General features: G+C 39.7%; 1 protein-coding gene across 4 annotated transcripts in view; it reads right to left on the bottom strand.

Moving 5' to 3' along the window:
• Nucleotides 1-19,767, bottom strand: part of SGK3 (serum/glucocorticoid regulated kinase family member 3) — a 111,398-nt gene extending 91,631 nt beyond the window's left edge. For all 4 annotated transcript variants that reach the window (XM_042254271.1, XM_012183791.4, XM_042254272.1 and 1 more), the window contains exon 1: nucleotides 19,680-19,767. The gene's annotated coding sequence lies outside the window, so the exon portion shown is untranslated. The remainder of the gene's footprint in view (nucleotides 1-19,679) is intronic.
• Nucleotides 19,768-20,460: the final 693 nt, after the last annotated feature.

Raw genomic sequence — 20,460 nt, 5'->3', positions numbered from 1 at the left:
GAGCTATTGGTAAAGAACCTGCCTGCCAATGCAGGAGACTCAGGAGACATGGGTTCTATCCCCGCATCAGGAAGATCCCCTGGAAAAGGGCATGGCAACTCACTCCAGTATTCTTGCCTGGAAAATTCCATGACAGAGAAGCCTGGCAAGCTATAGTCCATAGGATCGCAAAGAGTTGGACATGACTGAAGCAACTTAGCATGCGTGATGCATGCCTGATAGAGCCGCTCATTTCTGTACATACTTACACAACAAACTGTAATGACTCATTACCAACATCCATTACCTAAGTTACTGTTTCGCAACTTGTTTTCCACTTTTCCCTCCTTTTAAAACTGAACTTAAGTTTAAACATAATTCTGTGTACATAGAATTATGGTAAATGAATTTTAATAGCAAGAATTTAAAATTTAAAAAAAGAAAAACCCACAGTTACACTTGGATGATTGCCTCCTGGTTTTCCCATGAAAGCTCAAATGGATATTTAAAGTGTATTTTTTTAATAGAGGTAGAAAAAACCTGTTTTAGTTCTCATAACTTTAATAATTTTTAAGCAAGGTACAGTACTATGCGATGGTGATTTCTATTAAGATATATAAATATATATTTACATATTTATAAGATATACAAATAAATATAAAAATTGATATATTTAAATGGGCTTCACATAAGGTGGTTTCAGCTCTTATTTAATTACACTGCCAGATAAACAGGGCTTCCCTGGTGGCTCAGATGGTAAAGAATCTGCCTGGAATGTGGGAGACCCACATTAAATCCTGGGTTGGGAAGATCCCCTGGAGAAGGAAATGGCAACCCACTCCAGAATTGTTGCCCAGAAAATTCCATGGACAGAGGAGCCTGTCAGGCTACAGTCCATGGGGTCACAAAGAGTTGGATACGACTGAGTGATGAACACGTCACTTCAATTTCAAATGTAGTGTTTAACTTTCACTTTCAGGTATATATATATACATGCGCACACACACACATTTGGTCTGTCTGTTTCTGGTACACAGCTCCTAAAACCCTTGAAATTTCCTAAGTGATGAAAGAGATAAAGGTGAAATAGGTATCTTTTGTTATTCATATAATAAGTCTCTTTCAGTCACACCCGACTTTATATTAATGAAGTGACTCTTAGAAAGCCCCTAGGTCATTTAAGGCTGGGAAGTGATTGCAAGGATAATCAATCTGATTAATTAGAAACTTGGAGATTTTAGTTCCCCTTACCTCCCAGGAGGGGAAAGCGGCTGGTGGTTGAGTTGATCACCAGTGGCCAATGATTTAATCCACTATGCCTACGCAATGAAGCCTCCAAAAAAATCCCAGCAGACGTTTAGAGAGCTTCCAAGTTGGTGCACCTGGAGGTAATCTAGTAAGTAAGCTGTTTTCCTGTGTACTGAGAGCCACTTAGCAAATTAATTGAACCCAAAGGAGTGGTGGAAAAACGATTTATAGCCTCTGGTCAGAAGCCCAGGTAACAGCCTGGATTTGAAATTGGCAGTTGAAGGGTGCGAGTGCAGGTATACAGAACTGAACACTTAACCTGTGGGAGCTCCAAGAAGACAGTGTCAACACTGAGTTAAACTGTAGGACATCCAGCTCACGTTTCAGGCTTGGCTGGTGTGGGAAAAACTAGCACCCATGTGGGAACCAGAATATACAAGTGTCAGCATCACATGCAGTGAGTGTAAAGGAAAACAAAGGAGTTTTGATTTGACTTTGATTCTGCACAGCATTTGAAAGTCAGGCATTGGCTTCCTTTAAAAGCTAAGGTAACCAACCACACAGTCTCATTCTCTGTCACACCATATATCAACATTTCAAAATGGTAAGAATGCTTCTAAAATCTACATGACTATGAATTATTTCTATTAAAAATCACACAGATTCAGAAAACAAATACAACAGAAGGCAACAACAGTTTCTCCAACAGCCTCTTATGATCTCAGCCAAGCTTCCAATCTGCTTTTCACTATGACTCCTGCAAAGAAGTCCACCAGTACATTTATAACTTTTGCAAATTAAGTTAGAAGTACTTGTTCACCTCCATTCATCTCTGTGAATGACGGTGGAACTCTAAATTTAAATACAACTGCATTACTGTTCTCTGATTAGCGTAGAATAATTCTTGGATTCATGGCAATGCCAGGCTAAATGACACTGCAAAGAAACCCTTTGTTTTCAAACAAATCGGTGGTTGGCTTTAGATAATGCTATAAAGAATCTTATTCACGCAGTGTACCCTAGTCAAAATTGTAAAAGTTGAGAACAAAAATAACAACTTCCATCTCTATTAAAAGAAGAATCTATAGTTAAAGATTTTTTTCTACATGAATAGAACTGTAAAATTTTAGAGGAAGATAGAACTTTGAGTAATTTAAAGTCAAGGAAAATGAAGTCATTCGCTAAGGATCATTTAATAAATTACTGGCAGATCAAACACTATAACCTAGGCACTGCAAATTCCCTAGTGTAGGCTATTAAATATTATAGAATGTTTTGGACAAGTTAATATCAACCAACATTTATCAAGTGCCTACTTTGTGCCCTTAACTATGGCAAGCATTTTTACATCTATTATCTATTCCCTAAGTCAGCTAAAAAGATTTTAATAAAAGAATCACATCTACTTGTTTGGACATTCAGTGTTGCCAAAACAGAGCATGCTACAGGAACTAAATGGAAAGAGGTAATTCAATTATTGCAATAACTACACTACAGAAGAGGCTGTGTTCCAACAATACACTTAACTCTCAGGAATTTCCGTCCCAGAGGCATACACAGATTTAGAAAGCCTAGGAGTGCATTTCTGGGTACTGGCCTCTCTGCCGAGGACTGATAAAGATTTCAGTACTTCCTCCTCTTCCTTCTTCTACTTCTGTACATTTTCCACTATCACATTCTTTTTTGATTCTTCTGTAGTTGTCTGTTCTTTGACCTATGCTTTCTCCTAAGTGCTGTTCCCCACCACCCAAGAAGGAAGAAAGTAATAACAACTAGAGCAGAAATCAATGAAATACAGAATAGAAAAACAACAGAGAAAATCAGTGGAACAAAAAGTTAGTTCTTCAAAATAATTTTAACAAAATTGGAAAAACTTTACCTAGACTGATCAAGAATAAAAGAAAGAAGACTACTCTAATACTTTGGCCACCTGATGTGAAGAATTAACTCATTTGAAAAGATCCTGATACTGGGAAAGATTGAAGACAGGAGAAGGGGATGACAGAGGATGAGATGGCTGGATGGCATCACTGACTCAACGGACATGAGTTTGAGCAAACTCCAGGAGTTGGCGATGGACAGGGAGGCCTGGCGTGCTGCAGTTCATGCAGTCACAAAGAATCAGACACTACTGAGCATCTAAACTGAACTGAGATAAGGAATGAAATACGGAACATTACTTCCAACTTCACAGAAATAAGAATTTTAAAAGAATATTATTAACAATTGTATATAACAAATTATCTGGTAGATAACCAGATGAACATATTCACTGGAAGAAAAAAGCTATGAAGCTAAGTCAAGAAGAAATAGTACTTATCTGAATATATACATAACAAGTAAAGAAACTGAACTAGTAATTAAAAAGAAAAAGTGCCACAAAGAAAGGGCCAAGTCCAGATGGCTTCACTGGTGACTTCTACCAAATATTTCAAGAAGAATTAATACCAATCCTTCACAAAATCTCCCACCACCCATAGAAAAGAAAAGAAAGGAACTCATCAAGGAGGCCAGTATTATCTTGATACCAAACCCCAATGAAGATATCACACACACAAAAAAAAAAGAAAGTTATAGATCAATATAGGGGCAAAAATCCTCAACAAAATACCAGCAAACCAAATCCAGGAACATATGAAAAGGATTATATAGCATGACCAAATATGATTTATCCCAGGTATTCAAAGTTGGTTTATCATCTGAAAACCAATCAATGTAATATACTGTATTAACAGAATAAAGGACAAAAACCACACAGTCATCTCAATGGATGCAGAAAAGGCATTTGACAAAATTTAACACTCTTTAATTATAAACACATAATAAACTTCGAGTAGAATAGAATTTCCTCAAGCTAATAAGAGGTGTCTACAAATAAACCACAGCTAACATTACATGTAATGGTGAAAGACTAAATGCCCTTCCCCTGAGACTAGGAATGAGACAATGCTTCTCTTTAACACTGAAGGTTCTAGCCACAGCAACCAAGCAAGAAAAAAAATTACAAAAAGAAAAAAATTATAAAATTTTGATTAAAAGATTGATAAGGAAGAAGCAAAACAATCTCTAAGAGCAGATGATAAGATCTTATATACAGTTGTCTCTTAGTACCCATAGGGGATTGGTTCCAGGAGGCCCTGCAGATACCAAATTGGACCCAGAGGCCTTATATAAAACAGTACGTCAATACAGTCCACCTTCGGTATCTGGGGATGCAAAACTCCCAGATATTGAAGACTGACTGTATAAAAAATCCTAATCAACTCTCCAAAAAACTAGTCAAACTAATAAATAAGTTCACCAAGGGTGAACACTAGTATGTGTAAAATAGATAGCTAGTGGGATGCTGCTGTATAAGAGACGTTTACCAACAGATTCACAGAAGATGACAAAGAATACCAAGAATACCTGAAACACCCTCCTGAGTCTCCTCTGATTGTTGAGGAATAGAATAGCAGAGCTGGTGGCAACCTGAGAAATAGAGGCAATTGGTTGTAAGATAATAGACAGTTTAGAGGTAGGGACAGCAGACAGGGATGGCCAAGTGACAATCGATCCAATCAATGGCATGGACGATCCTGGGGTAACAATTACCCACAGCATAGACAAGAACATTACTACCCCCATTAATATGGACACTATGGTTACAACCAAAGGCCTCCCTATGGCTACTACTGATAGAAGTGTCAGCAACTTTTAGTAAAATTATTTACTCTGCTAACATGACAAAAGTTTATGTTATATTTTCTGTTGGCCACAGTTTTACATACGATTGTAAAAAATGAATTATTTTTTTGGAACTTGGGACTTTTAAAAAATTAGATCTTACTGGAGAGACATGATGGTTGCTAGGAATAAATACCCACCTATAAAGGTTGTGGGTTAAATTGCTTGACTTCTACCTCAGATTCATCTTTGTTTCATGACTTAATAGTGCTTTGAATGTTGTATTTTTTTTCCTTGTTAGACCTTCAGGAGTTGCCTTTATTTTACACGGAAATAAAAATTTTATGTAGAAAATGCTTGCTTTTAATTTGTAAGATAAGGAAATATCCCTACACTCGGATGTGCTCATTCCTAAAATTTTACACAAGGAGTACAACCAGCTCCTAAATGCACCACTATGCCTACTTATGATGTACTGTACACTGTGGTAATTGAAAGGTAAAAGAACCATAGTATACTTCATTTGGCTTTTGTTGTTATGTGAATGTGGTACGTGGTAATTATAGGTATGAGTCATCTTCACAATCATATTGGTGTCTTTTTAGAGGGATATCGAAAATAAAGCTGTAAAATCAGGAAGGAATCAATCTCAGTTTCAGTGTCTTAATCTCGTGGTGGGTGAGATTAAGGCACACAGTCGTTTTCCACAAACGCAAAGGCTTTTGGTAACATAAACATTACACGTTATGCAGAAGTTTAACTGTAATGTTCCCTTCCTTCTCAGTCACATGTAAATAATGATCTGCTTTGACTCTATTTACTTTTATGGCATTTAATATGGGTTGAATTTTCAATGTTATTTCACCTCCAGATGTACACCTTTGCTGCCTCCTCTTCTGTAAATACAGTGATGCTGTAACTTCCTTTCATAATGAGCACCATATTTCCCACCATTTAAAAAAAAACTGGCCATTATAATGGTTTTATTCAAATAAAATACTTGTAAGTATTTTCCCTCCAAAAAAAAAATAAAATAAAAAGTAAAACTAATGGGTACAATTAAAAAAGAAACAGTCTTATAGACACAGAGAACAAACTATCAGTTACCAGTGAGAGAACAGTGGAAGAAGAGGAAAGATAGGATTAAGGAATTCAGAGATACAAACTACTAAGTATAAAACAAATAAGATATAGGATGTAATGTACAGCCCAGATAATATAACTAATATTTTATAATAACTTTAAACGGAGTATAGTTTAGAAAAGTATTGAATTGTACACCTGAAACTAATATAACATTGTAAATCAACTATACCTCAAAAAATAAAAGTTTTAAAAGATGGGTAGAATAAAATTGAAAGTACAGAAATAAACCTTTATAATTATGGTCATTTGATTTTCGAATGAATGCCAATACAGGACAACTGAATAGCCACATGCAAATGAATAAAGCTGAACCCCCTACCTCACATCATAACCGAAAGGTAACTTGAACCAGATCAAAAACCTAAAAGTAAGAACTAAAACAGTTCTTAGAAGAAAACACAGTAGTAAATCTCTGTGACTTTGGGCTAGGCAATAATTTCTTAGATGAATAACTTGGCATCAAAAGCACAAGTGGCAGAAGAGAAAATTAACTGAACTTCATCAAAATCAAAAATTTTAGCGTTTCAAGGGAAAACCATCAGGAAAGTAAAAGAGAAAATCCACAGAAATAGGAGAAATATTTGTAAATCATATAATCTGTGCATCCAAAATACATAGAGAACTCTTACAATTCAGCAAAAAAGACAAATAACCCTATTAAAAACTGGACAAAGGAAATGAATAGACATTTCTCTGAAGAAGGTTACAAATGGTCAACAAGCACATAAATGATGCTCAATATCATTAGCCATTAAGAAAATGAAAACCAAAACCTCAGTGACATACTACTTCAAACCTACTAAAATGACGAAAGTCCAAAAAGGACAGATAATTAATGTTGGTGAGGATGTGGAGAAATTTGAACACTCAAACCTTGCTGGTGGGACTGGAAAACAGTGCAGACACTGGAAAACAGTTTGGCAATTCCTCAGAAAGTTAAACTGAGTTTTACACATGACCCAGCAATTCTGCTACAAGGTATACACCCAAAAATGAAAATACATGTTCATACAAAAGCCTGCACATGAATATGCACAGCAGCCTTATTAATAATCATCAAAAAGTGGAAAACAATCCAACCACTAATATATAAATGAATAAGCAAAACATGATATACTGAAAAACTGGAATATTTTTCAGCAATAAAATAAATGAAGTATTATATGCTACAATGTGGATGGACCTCAAAAACATTATGCTAAGTAAAACAAACCAGTCGCAGGAGACCACATATTGTAAGATTCCACTTTTTTTCTGGCCACTCCAAGCAACTTTCCAAGCACTCCCTAGTTCCCTAAACCAGGGTCTGAACCTGAGCCACGTCAGTGAAAGCACTAAGTCTTAATCACTGGACCACCAGCAAATTCCTATAAGATTTCACTTTTTACGAAATATCCAGAATAGGCAAACACACCTACCGAAAGGGCTTCTCTGGTGGCTCAGATGGTAAAGAATCCGCCTGCAATGAGGGAGACCTGGATTCGATCCCTGAGTCGGGAAGATCCCCTGGAGGAGGGCCAGGCAACCCACTACAGTATTCTTGCCTGGAGAATCCCCAGGGACAGAGGAGCCTGGAGGGCCACAGTCCATGGGGTTGCAAAGAGTCGGATATGACTTAGCCACTAAGCACATACCTACGAAAGTAAACTGATCATTGCCAGAGGCGGAGCACGGAGGGCGCAGCGGCGGCGGGGAGTGGGGGGAGTTTGGCAGGGAATGAGGATGAGAGACTGCTAATGAGTGCAGGGTTTTGGTGGGGATAATGAAAACGTTCGGGAATTAGATAGTGATGATGCCTGCACAGCTCTGTGACTAAAGCACCGAATTGTACACTTTAAAGTGATTAATTTGATGGCATATCAATTTAGTCTCAATAAAGCTGCTTTTCTCTTTAAAATATTAAATGTAAGAGAATATGCTATGGGTTTATTCTGTCTTCTCCATTCACCTCTGTGACATTTTAAACTTTTCTAGTCATGTGAATTTCCTCAGTGTCTTTCTCACCATTTGTTCAAAACATAAGTATATTTTATTAGATAATAGAATCATAAAATGTTCTTTCATTCCTACTTGTTTAACAGGAGCTCATCCTTTAAAGAATACTTTCTGGCAAGACACAATATTTTCGCGTTAGCTAATACCCAACAAGAATCAGCAAAATGGTAGATGGTATCTGCGGATGGCTCTCTTTCCAAGGATTAATATAAATGGGGCTGGCTATTGCCAATACAGGATTTTAGAATATGGCAACAGCATTTGTTAGAGTTGGTAAAGTTCACTGGATATTGGCTGCTAACAGTAGGAACTTGACAGCTCTACAGATAACAAATAAGACATTCAAATTCTGTAGGTTCAGAATTTAACATATTCAGGAATTAAATTTAGGATTTTAGCTCCTTTCTATTAGGGAAGTAATATATTTAAAACACTTTCAGTCAGCTTCTTTCCTGAGGTCTGGCAGCAGTTTCTAGATGAAAAATGAATACCATCTTAGAACCATACAGTAAAAATGAAAGGCCAGTTTTCAAAACTTATTTAACCATAGCCTCATCAGTAGATTGTAATCAGAGTTACCTATAAATCAATTCTGCCTGTTCTCTCTGATGAGGGTCTTTGAAAGGAGTTAGCCTTTACCCCATCCACTCCAGTGTTCTTGCCTGGAGAATCCCAGGGATGGGGGAGCCTGGTGGGCTGCCGTCTATGGGGTCGCACAGAGTCGGACATGACTGAAGCGACTTAGCAGCAGCAGCAGCAGCAGCAGCAGCCTTTACCCCCTTCTCAAAGGCAAAGGGGACCCCCTGGTAAAGCTAAGTAGACCAGACCAGCTTCAGATCAGCGCTGCCCCGTGACGGCCACACAAGGCCACCTTCAAGGCCTCACTAAACCCCAATTTGCTGTTGTTGTTTAGTTGTTAAGTTGTAGTCATGTCTGACTCTTTGTGATCCCATGGACTGTAGCCCACCAGGCTCCTCTGTCCATGGGATTTCCCAGGCAAGAATACTGGAGTGGGTTGCCATTGCCTTCTCCAGCGGATCTTCCTGACCCAGGAATCGAACCTAGGTCTCCTGCATTGACAGGCGAATTCTTTACTGCTGAGCCACCAGGGAAGCCCAGATCCTAATTTGCTCATCTACAAATGAAACCTCCACCTATCCCACAGAGTTATTATGAGTATTTAATGCAATAATATCTCTAAAGCACCCAGCACATGGTAGGTACAAAATAAAAACTAGTTTATTTTATTATCCAAAGGGTAAACTACATATGACAAATGACAAAAACTACAAAAATCATGATGAACGAAACTCCCGGGTTTAGCATACACTGAAAAGAGCAGAATTATCTGAATACTAAAAATAAACAAATCTTTTTTTCTAAAAGACCAAATTCATATAATTTTAAGTAGGGGAAATATAACCATGATGATCGGATACAAGGTATCGAAGCGGAGGCAGTCAGGAATTAACTAACTGTGCACTAATTATATTGGCATTGTATAACAGTTTTATTAGGAAAAACTGAATATCCAGTTTGTAGGATGCTTAAGACAATTTCAGTTAAATGGTTCTTCGAAGAAGCCAACAATAACTCAAGATTTGGCCATAGTTGCAGTATTAGAATTTCCTATAGGAAGACTTCATAATGAATTTAGTCACAGGCCTTGAGTGCTCCTGAAAGGGAACAAAGCCAGGGCCAGATGCCTGCAAAATACTACTAATCCTTTGAGACTCATCTGTAAGTGCATTCTTAAAAAATTTTTACTAAAGACATATGGAAAAGGGACAACAGAAATATACATATATATTTGAAGTCAGGGAACTCACAGACATAATTTTTTTTATTATTTTTTAAAGTGGGTTATATATTCACCTGGTTAAAACACCTCAAGAAAATACAAAAGAGACTCAGTGAAAAGTTTGCTTCCCGCCCCTTTCCCTACCCACCTAGTTCTCATCACCCAATCTCCAAAATAGATAAACACTGTTAATTTCTTATGCATCCTTCTTTACCCTTAGATGAAGCAAAAATACATTATTTTTCTATACAGAAAGACAAAGCAATTTATATACATATCATTCTGCATCTCAAAGGCAAAATTTTAAATCCTAAAATGTTCCAATGAAAGTGTGAAAATAAAAAATGGAAACCTCATTTAAAATGGTCAGAAGCAAAAGTAAACATCAAACTAAAGAGTTTGTGCACAAGGCAGGAAATTATCAACAAAATGAAAAGCCTGCCTCCTGAATAGGAGGAAATATTTACAAATGACATATCTGATAAGGGGTTAATATCCAAAATATACAAAGAACTCATACAACTCGACATCAGAAAAAAGGAAAACAAAACATATAACCCAATTTTAAAATAGGCAGAGGACCTAAACAGACACTTCTCTAAAGACAACATAGAGATGGCCAATAGACACATGAAAGATATTCAGCTTCACTAATCATCAGGGAAACACAAATCAAAACTGCAGTGCCGTATCACTTATGCCTATTAGAATGGCTATCATCAAAAAGACAACAAATAACAAATGTTGGTTAAGAATGTAAAGAAAAAGGAACTCTCATGCACTGTTGATAGGAATATAAATTGGTACAGCCACCGTGGAGAACAGTAGGGAAGTTCCTCAAAAATTTAAAAAACAGAGCTAGCATACAATCCAATGATTCTACTCCTGTGTATTTTCCCAAAGAAAACAGAAACAGCCCCATGTTCATCACAGCATTATTGACAATAGCCAAGATATGAAAGCAATCTAAGGCTCCATCGATAAATAAATGGATAAAGAAGATGTGGCAGTACATAATGGAATATTCAGTTCAGTTCAGTCACTCAGTTGTGTCTGACTCTTTGTGACCCCAAATGGAATATTACTCAGTCACAAAAAATGAAACACTGCCATTTCCACAACACGGATGGCCCCAGAGGGTAATTAGCTTAAGTGAAATAAGTCAGACAGAAAGTAATACCATATGATTTCACTTTTATAAGTAGAATCTAAAAAGCAAAACAAATGAACAAACATAACAAAACAAAAACAGACTCACAAATACAGAGAAGAAACTGGTGGTTCCCAAAGGGGAGGAGGGTGAGGGGATATGTGACATAGCTGAGGAACAGTAAAAGGGACAGACTTCCAGCTATAAAATAAGTCATGAGAATGTAACGTACAGAATAGGGGATACAGCCAATAATGCTATAATAACTTTGTATGGTGACAGATGGTAACTAGACTTACCATGGTGACCATTTTACATTGTATAAAAATATAGAATCACTAGGTTATATACCTGAATCTAATATAAAATTGTAAGTCAATTATATTTCAATTAAAATTTTTTAATAGGGAAAAAAATATTTTTAAAAAATAATAAAATTTTAAAATAAGATAAACTACAGTCAGGAAGCCCTGAAGCGGGGGCTTTCACAAATTACCCTGGTGGTGGCTGCTTGCAGACCTCAACAGGATGCTTACTTCATATACCCCTGCAGGAGGAAGGAAGTTTTCTCCTTGCTCAGCATCAGCCCAACCAATGAGAAGTCAACAACTAAACCAATAAGGGGCTGCCATAACCCTGATTTCTCTCTCCTCCAAAGGACTTCTATTCAAAAACAGTCCCTCTCAACTTCTCTTCCTTTTCTGTAGAAAAGACCTCTCCTTTCCTTTGTTCTTTGGACTCACCTACGGTTCACTATAGTTTGCACGTCCTGAACTATAAAGTGTGTCAGTAGCTCACTCTTGTCTGACTCTTTGCAACCCCATGGACTATATATAGCCCACCAGGCTCCTCTGTCCATGGGATTTCCTGGTAAGAATACTGGAGTAGGTAGACATTCTCTTTTCCAGGGGATCTTCCCAACCCAAGGATCAAACCCAGGTCTCCTGAACTATAATTCCTCTGCTATGCCTGAGTGAACTTGATTTTGCTGGCTAAGTCGCCTACCTCTTTGTTTTAAAGACTGATTAAAGCAACAAATAAATTCAATGGGACAGGGGCTTCTGTTCACACCTGAGTGGACTTTTAAAAGGAGGAACAGAAATAAATGATGGTAATGTTAGTAGGAATTAGAAATAAAGGAAATCTATGTCAGACATGGGGGTTCCCTGGTGGCTCAGATGGTAAAGAATCTGCCTGAAATGTAGGAGACCTGGGTTCAATCCTTTGGTTGGGAAGATCCCCTGGAGGAGGGCATGGCAACCCACTCAACTGGATACTACTGGATACTGAATACTTTCTTTCTTGGAGAATTCCCATGGACGGAGGAGCCTTGGCGGGCTACAGTCCATGGGGTTGCAAAGAGTCGGACACAACTGAGCGACTAAGCACAGCACAGCATAGCATATGGCAGACACAAAAATCAAGGAAGGGGACATAGTCTCATAAATCTCTGAAAAATCCTTTGCAGCCAAACACTGGAGCACCTTATCTTTCATTAATTAAAAAGATCATTTCCCAACAAACAAAAACTAAACCAAAAATTCATGAGAAGAGAGAGTAGGGGGTAAAAGCAGATGAATTAGAAAGAAAAAGAAAAGTACTGATGTTGAAATGGACTAAAATGTAAACTATGAACATATATGTACACTTAGAAATATAAAACTAAGAACCATTTTTTAAAATTACAGTAAAGTCTTAACTTCTGACTGTTTATTAACAGTGGTCCAGGTTCAAATAAGCAAATAAAACAGTGCTTTCATGTTTAAGCCATCATCAATTTTACCACCAGGCTGTCTGGAAGCTGGATAAAAACATCTTTTTAAAACCTTTTTCATTCCTGCTTATGAAAAAATAGGCCTTAATTCTCAGTGCAGCCTAAACAGCTATTGCCTTGGTCCTGAGCTCCTTATAATATTTGGCTCAGGTCCTGTTATAAGTGAGCTGAAGTCGCTGTGAAGTCAGGTACCTGGGCTTAATCACCCACAGGTATCTCTTGAGAGAGCATCCAGCACCACTTCTCTAACTCCCAAGAATGGAAGGCTGATCTACATGTGCTTCTCACCAGTGCATTTCTCTGGTGATGAAAGGCTGGAAGAAAAGGGTTTGGAATCCTGACACAGCACTTCTCAAAGACTGCTAACCTTCGGTCTAAGAGTTGGTGATGGACAGAGAAGCCTGGCATGCTGCAGTCCATGGGGTTGCAAAGAGTTGGACACGACTGAACTGAACTGAACTTTCTTCGTCTTCTACTTAAAGACAAAGAGGTTGCTTTTAAACCAGATAACTAAACTTAACCCGAACGAACTTTTTGGCCTACCCAATATTTTCTAAAGGGAACAGTGGTCTTATCTAGAAGTGAGCTTTTAAGACCAAAACACTCTCTAATCTATAACATGGTTAACATCTTCAAGGGGGAAAAAAAAATATAGCACAAAATAATGCTACCGCCATGACATAAATCAAAAAAAATTATAAATAGTTTTAAATTTTATCATACATGCCAATGCTTAAGGAAAAGACAGCTTATTTAGAGACGAAGAGGCGGGTGGAGACTTCTGTGGAAATTTTGGAAGGAATTACTGGGTATTCTCAAACACTAGTTCTTTATAATATCTACCTTTCCTCCCAAACTAAAAGCTTTCCTTTTCCTTATTAAAGGCTTGTTCTTAACAGCATCGCCATGATTAGTATCTTTTTTTGCTCAAGACCAAAATAAAGAGGGAGGAATGGAGAAAGGACAGAGAGAAATATTCTTAAAGCAAAAACAGGAAGAAGAGAATAAAGAGAACAAGGTTAAAAGAGGGACTAAACTCTCAGAAAGTGGGGGGAAGCCACAGAAGGATACAGGAGGAACGTGTGGGTCACAGCTTGTGTAGGAGAAAAAGAGGGTGGAGAGATTAGCTCAGACAGACACTGTCTGGAAAAGCTGGTGGGGTTAGTAACGAGAGAGTTGTATGCATGAAAGTATTCTAAAACTGTTACTAACTCTGAGACAGACTATAAGATGAGGCTCACAAGAAACTTCAAGGTCACCTATTTCTACCATTGGAGGGAACTCTGTTAAACCAATTACTCTATACAATGTACTTATCATTAGGAAACTATTTCAAAACATCTGAAGTTCAACTGTTCTAATCTTCAACTGAATTCAACACTTTTCCCTTGGTTCAGGTCCATTATTTCTGCTTTTCCTTTTATGATCATAACTGATGATATATGAATATTCTATCATTTCTCTTCTTAAATATCTTGTATTTTAGATGTGCACAGAACACAAATGTTGACTCACCTCCATCAACAGGATACACGCTTTATGCTGATTTGGATGTATATTTCAGTCCATCTGACACCCTCACCTCATCCCCTTTATGAGCACTAGTATAAATTTCCAGTAGTGTTATTCAGGTTTGGGGAATGGCAGGTGGCCAGGAAATACAGTAAAATAACTGGCTCCAAAGTGCCTGGAATCTCTGACGTTGGCTGACTAAACAAACATGATTCTCTAAGCAACAAAATAGCCCTGCATAAGGGAAATTTTTAATGGCATTGGAAATACGGATATGCACATACATATGAAAGTTTACAAAATATACTCTAAAGTGCTAACAGTGATTGAGTGGTAGGTTTACTGATGATTCTTATTTCCTCTTTTTCTTCTTTTTTCTTAAAAATGTATTACTTTGGTGATTTAATATTTTTTAAAAGATACAAAAGAGGGAACATATAGTTAAGAGAAATAGAAAACAGATAAATCACAAAGTGTAATATTATGCAGCTGTCAGAACCTATGATGCAGACATATAGATGTCCACGATAAGGTGTTGAATAAGAAATAAAAGGACAAACTGTATGGAATAAGTCCCATTTTTAAAAAAAACTCTCTATATATTTACAGACATACATACTTATATAAGCATGGGGTCAAAACTAGGAGAAAATAAACACCCAGCAGTGGTTACCTTCGTCGGTAATATTAGAGTGAAGAGGACTTATTTTTTTACTTCACACGCTTCTCAACTGCTTATATTTAAGGGCACACATTTTTAATTAAAAAGAATATGTAGAAAATATGAGACAAACTAAAATAAAAATGAGAAAAAAAGACGACATACAGTGTTTTCTTGGGAAACTAAGAAATTAAGAAGATGATTTCTACATTCCATTTTAGCTGACCATATACAACTGAGCAACTCACACACACACATGTGTAATATACATGTGCATTAGATTCTATAGTCTATATACTGGTCCTTATGCACATTTGTCTGCATTAGTGGATGCTGAGTTGGAAATCAGATTATTTTATCTTCGACCTATATTTATTTTAAAAAGCAAGGAGGTCAATAACTAGAATAATAAAGTTCCTTCTCATTTTCCAACTCAAGGAAGCAGTCAGTCAAGTCCTTAGTGAAGCCACTGGACTGAGGACTTTTCGTCCAGCAGCCAGTAGATTGGCTAGTCCACTAGTGAGTTCGATTGTGCATGTGAATATATTAGATGTGTTACTCGCTCTGTCGTGTCAACCCCATGGACTGTAGCCTACCAGGCTCCTCTGTCCATCGGATTTCCCAGGCAAGAATACTAGAGTGGGTTGTCATTTCCTTGAGAGGATCTTCCTGACCCAGGGAGGGAACCCAGGTCTCCCGAAATGCAGGCAGATTCTTTACCGTCTGAGCCACCAGGGAAGCCCACTTTCCATCTTACATATTATCCATGGAATTCTCTAGGCCAGAATACTGGAGTGGGTAGCCTTTCCTTTCTCCAGGAGATCTTACCAACCCAGGGACTGAACCCAGGCCTCCCCCATTGCAGGCTGATTCTTTACCAGCTAAGCCACAAGAGAAGCCCAAGAATACTGGAGTGGGTAGCCTATCCCCTCTCGAGCGGATCGTCCAGACCCAGGAATCCAACCGGGGTCTCCTGCATTGCAGGCAGATTCTTTTCCAACTGAGCTATCAGGGAAGCCTGCACAATTTGCCTTACATAATCACCCTCCTTTCACTCACCCTCATTGCCCATCCAGTGTTGAATAATAGAAGAAACTGTGGCTACAAGGATTGTTGGGACCTGTCAGACACAGGAAAGGCCCTGAGAAATTGGTCAAGGGCAAGAAGATTTTACCCTGCCTAGTTCTCTTTGAAAACTCTCTGGCTCAACTTCAGACAGGCTATAACATTTTACTTCTTGAGACTCTGAAACAGCCTCCAACATCGGATTTCCATGTTGTCTTCTTCAGCAATGATAACTCAGAGTTAGTACAGAGTTAAAATTTCTTTGACATGAACTACCAGATGTGAATAGTACTATCTTTCTCCATTAAATTTTTTCAAAAGTGAAATGAGATCAAAGACTCCACCATAAAGAATGCAATAGGTAAAGGAAAACAGAGACACAGAGTCCCTTAACATAATGTGGGGGCTATTTCTGTCAGGAATAACATGTTACATAATTTGAGTTTCATGAATCAGCAGTTTTAGCCTGTAATTACAGGAATTTTTCAAAAAGGGAAGAAAAAAAAAAATCCCTGAGGATTGGAAAAGGTAAAGTAGTTTTTGAAACGAGGCAGGTTTCAAAAGTATTTTATTCCACCCCCATACAAAAGAATGTTGACAGGCAGATGACTCAGTCTGGCTTCATTAAGGGTTTCTTAACACCTAAAATTCTTCATGGGAAAGCCCACCCCATCTCTCATTTTCCTCCATTGCCCTTCCCAGTTCCTCCCACCAGGTAATGGCCATATTTTCCTCTCTCATTGAAGGTTATCCATGTAGAGGAAACATACTTGAGGATACACAGAGTTACACTTGAAGGAGAAAAGTTGAGGATTTTTGTTTGTTTTTTGAAATACTACAGTAATTGTAATACTTCAAAAAACACAGCAGTGATGTCAAACACTTCAAAATAATTATAATACCTATGATCTCTGTGTTTGAACTTGCTCATAAACCCAGGTGGCTTAATTGAGTTCACTTACAATGAAAACCTACAGTGATTGGCAGTCCTTAAAAATGATCTTGAATGATCAGGAAGAGACAAGAAAGTTGTCAACACAACCATGAGACCCATGTGTCCAATGGCAACTCCAATTCAGAGGTGGGGAAAGTAGGATGCTTGAAAAAGGGGAAAACCAACTTATTTGCTTTTTCAAACACCAGACATGATCAGTTCCAAGAAATGAGTTCAAAGGGCTTTCCAGCTCATCCCTTTTGTAGAAATTATGTGGTAGCAGATACTATTTGACCTGGCAATCCCTTAGTCACAACTCAACTATGGTGTGACAACTCAACACATAATGTTTTGAAATACAGCAAGAAGTCTGAAGTCATTGGGAGTCATTCATTCCACAAATGTTTATTACAGGCTGGCACGTGCCAGGCACTGTCCATACACCTGCTCTCCATTCAAGCTCTGCCTCTTACCAGCTCTGCTATCCAAGCTAAAGCACTTTCATATTTCTATGCCTCAGTTTCCTCATCTGTAAAAACAGGAATGAAAACTGGCTATCCACCTCATGAGGTCCCTCTGAAGAACAAATAAGTATAGGCGGAAGCACTCTGTAACCCATGGAAGTGTTGGTTGCCATTTGGCTGAACTGAACTCATGAGTGTCTATGCGCCATAAAATTGTATCAGAAGAAAGTGAGCCTTCTTGCTTCCAGGAGACACTTCATAATCTTATTTAATAAGGCTCAGAGTGTCATTTCATCATCTCCCTGGAAATTTAAATATATGAAACAGAGAAAGCTGGTATGACGTGCGGATTTTGACATTAGATTCATAATCACTGTAATGACAAGAACCATACTTATTCCAGTCACCATTCTGGGTTTCCATCTGGCCATCAGGCTAAGGCACCATTTGAAGAGGGTGCTTAACTCTGGAAAATATTCTCTCAATATATCTACAAATTACAAAATGATTACCTAGAAGGTTGACCCATCAACTCAGTGTTACCTGAGTTTTACAGTTTACAGCAAATGGTAGTAAAATTACAAAGTGTTGTTATGCAGATGTGTTCAAACAAAAACGTTCTATTTTATAGTACATTTCAAGTTCAGTCTGACCCTCAAATCTAAGCTAGTCACATTTGTGTGTAAATATTAGTCGCTCAATTGTGCTTGATTCTTTGTGACCCCATGGACTATAGCCTGCCAGGCTCCTCTGTCCATGGAATCCTCCAGACAATAATACTGGAGTGGGTTTCCATTCCCTTCTCCAGGGGATTCTCCTGACCCAGGAATCAAACCTGGGTCTCCTGCATTGCAGGCGGGTTCTTTGCCATGTGGGCCATCAGGGAAACCCAAGCTACAGTCATACCAATTGTCATATATATTAGGAAGGAAACAGAATTAAGCTCAGTGCAGTGGCAGCTGAAGAAAGGGGAAGTTCTGGTCTCCTCAGAGTTAGTTAAGGATGGGCACTCTGTCCGCTGAGAAGGACCATGATATTGAAGATGCTAGCAATTTGACCAGAAATCTGTAAGAAGAGTTCTCACTCCCTTCACTCCAGACTCCCTTCCCCCAGGGGAGGAGATGGGTGATGGCTTGCTTTACTGGAGTGGAAGCCAAGCCGGCTAGAAGGCACACCCAGTCCTAAAATATGCCTGAAACTTCCTCTGTTTCTAAAAGCTCTTGCAATGACATTCAGGGAACTGAAGTATGCACAGCCTGGACACTGCTGGAACTGCTATAATTTAACATTTTGAGTTAATAATTTGAGTTAATATTTATAAAACACTTAGAACGAGCCTAACACATGTCAGAGCTACCTAAGTGTTTGATAAATAAAAAAGCACTTCCCAGATTGGCTGGGTGAATGATCAACCTACTGACAAAGCAGAGAATCAAAATACACAACGGTCTACTTGGTTTTTTTTTTTTAACCCTGATAAAGATTTAGAAACTGTCGTGTTCTGCATCTCAAGTGTACCCTGTACAGCCTTGTGCAGAACTGAAACTCTAGTCGTGGTTCAGATATCACTACTAAATTAAATAACCTAAAAGTTTACGTTTCAACGGATGAATTATCTTTTCTGTCTTTCCCGGTAACCACCACTAAAAATGACAAAATCTAAAAATCTCAAAGCATCTCTAGATGGCACATACCAGTGCTCAACTGGGAATCAACAGAGCCAAATGCACGTTAAAAGGGACAGAAAAGGTTTCAAATCACAGAGAGCTTAAAAGGACAGCCACGCATTAAGGTCTCAGACGGCAGGTTCGCTGACAACAGGTTAAGGATTTCGGTGCCCTCGCAGATCCTCACAGGTAACCTGCAACCACTTTCGACCTCAGGTGGGGGGTCTCCCACTCTCCCGGGGTCTCCCACCCTCCCGGTTCCCGGCTCCGAAGCTGCATTCAGATTAACAACATCTGTCCCCGGGGACACCCCTCGGGCGTTTAGAAATCGGAAAGCAGAAACCGAATTCACCTCGAGGAAACAAAGACCACAAACTCTCAGAGCCGAGGGCTGGGCGAGGGAACGGCTTTTCCCACCCGACCAACGCGGAGGTTTCCGGGCTGAAAGACGGGGGCGCCGCCACGGGACCCGGGAAAGTCACGTTTGCTCCAGAAAGAGGCAGCCGAGGAGGCCCGGGTACCCTCGCCCCGGCCGGTCCCACCCGCCCGAGAGCCCGACTGCGGCCCGGCCGCTCGCCCACCCCGCGGGCCCAAGGTCCCCGCCGCCCCGCACCTACCCGGCTCCGCGGTGCTGCCTCCCCGCGCGGCGGTCGCGGAGCCGAGCGCTCTCGTGCTTCCTCCTTCCCGGCAGGGCCGCCGGGCGCTGGCGTTTCCTCCCAGACGCGTCACGGCGGCCGGCTCCTCCCGCACGGCGAAGCCGGGCGACCGGCAGCGCGCGGGGAAGGCGCCCGCTCCGCGCTGAGGGGCGGCCCGCCCCTCGGGCCGGAGCCGCGGGCTGGGCGATACCCCCAGCCGCGGAGACCCGCGCTCCGCCCGCTTCCCCGAGGACCCTCGCGAGAGTCCCCCGCCTCGCCCGGGGCGCCAAGTTCGGGGGACCCCGTGGTAACCCGCCTAGACTCCCCGGGGTTTTCCGCTGCTCCGCTTGTAGTGACCGCTGCCCTGGGGCCCCAGGAGCGCTGTGGGCCATCGTGCCCGGCCCGCCCTGGTGCGCGCAGGGGGCAGGACCGCCCGACCCCCGGGAAATGGCCGGGTGGGCATGTGTAGTGGTGTAATGCAGAAGTATCCAGATAATTTTAGGGGAACAGCTGTGCTTCATTTAGCATTATTTGCACAATTTTCTACTTTTTCATCAGCAGAATTTTAGCTTTTGTAAGATGGGAGAGCGCTTTCACAAAGTGGCAGATCCTGTGTACAGAGAAATTTCCTTTCCACAGCTATTTTTGGATCCCTCTCTCTCAATATATATGTATATATTGGGGAAATGGGCATAAAGTATAGTAGATATTAAAATCCAATACATACAAATCAACATATCGCCAGTGGTCCTTTGTATATTTT

This window comes from Ovis aries, chromosome 9 (assembly GCF_016772045.2).
Source record: "Ovis aries strain OAR_USU_Benz2616 breed Rambouillet chromosome 9, ARS-UI_Ramb_v3.0, whole genome shotgun sequence".
Taxonomy (NCBI): domain Eukaryota; kingdom Metazoa; phylum Chordata; class Mammalia; order Artiodactyla; family Bovidae; genus Ovis; species Ovis aries.
The sequence above is the reverse complement of the archived record's forward strand: the minus strand, read 5'-3'. Positions and strand labels throughout refer to the sequence as shown.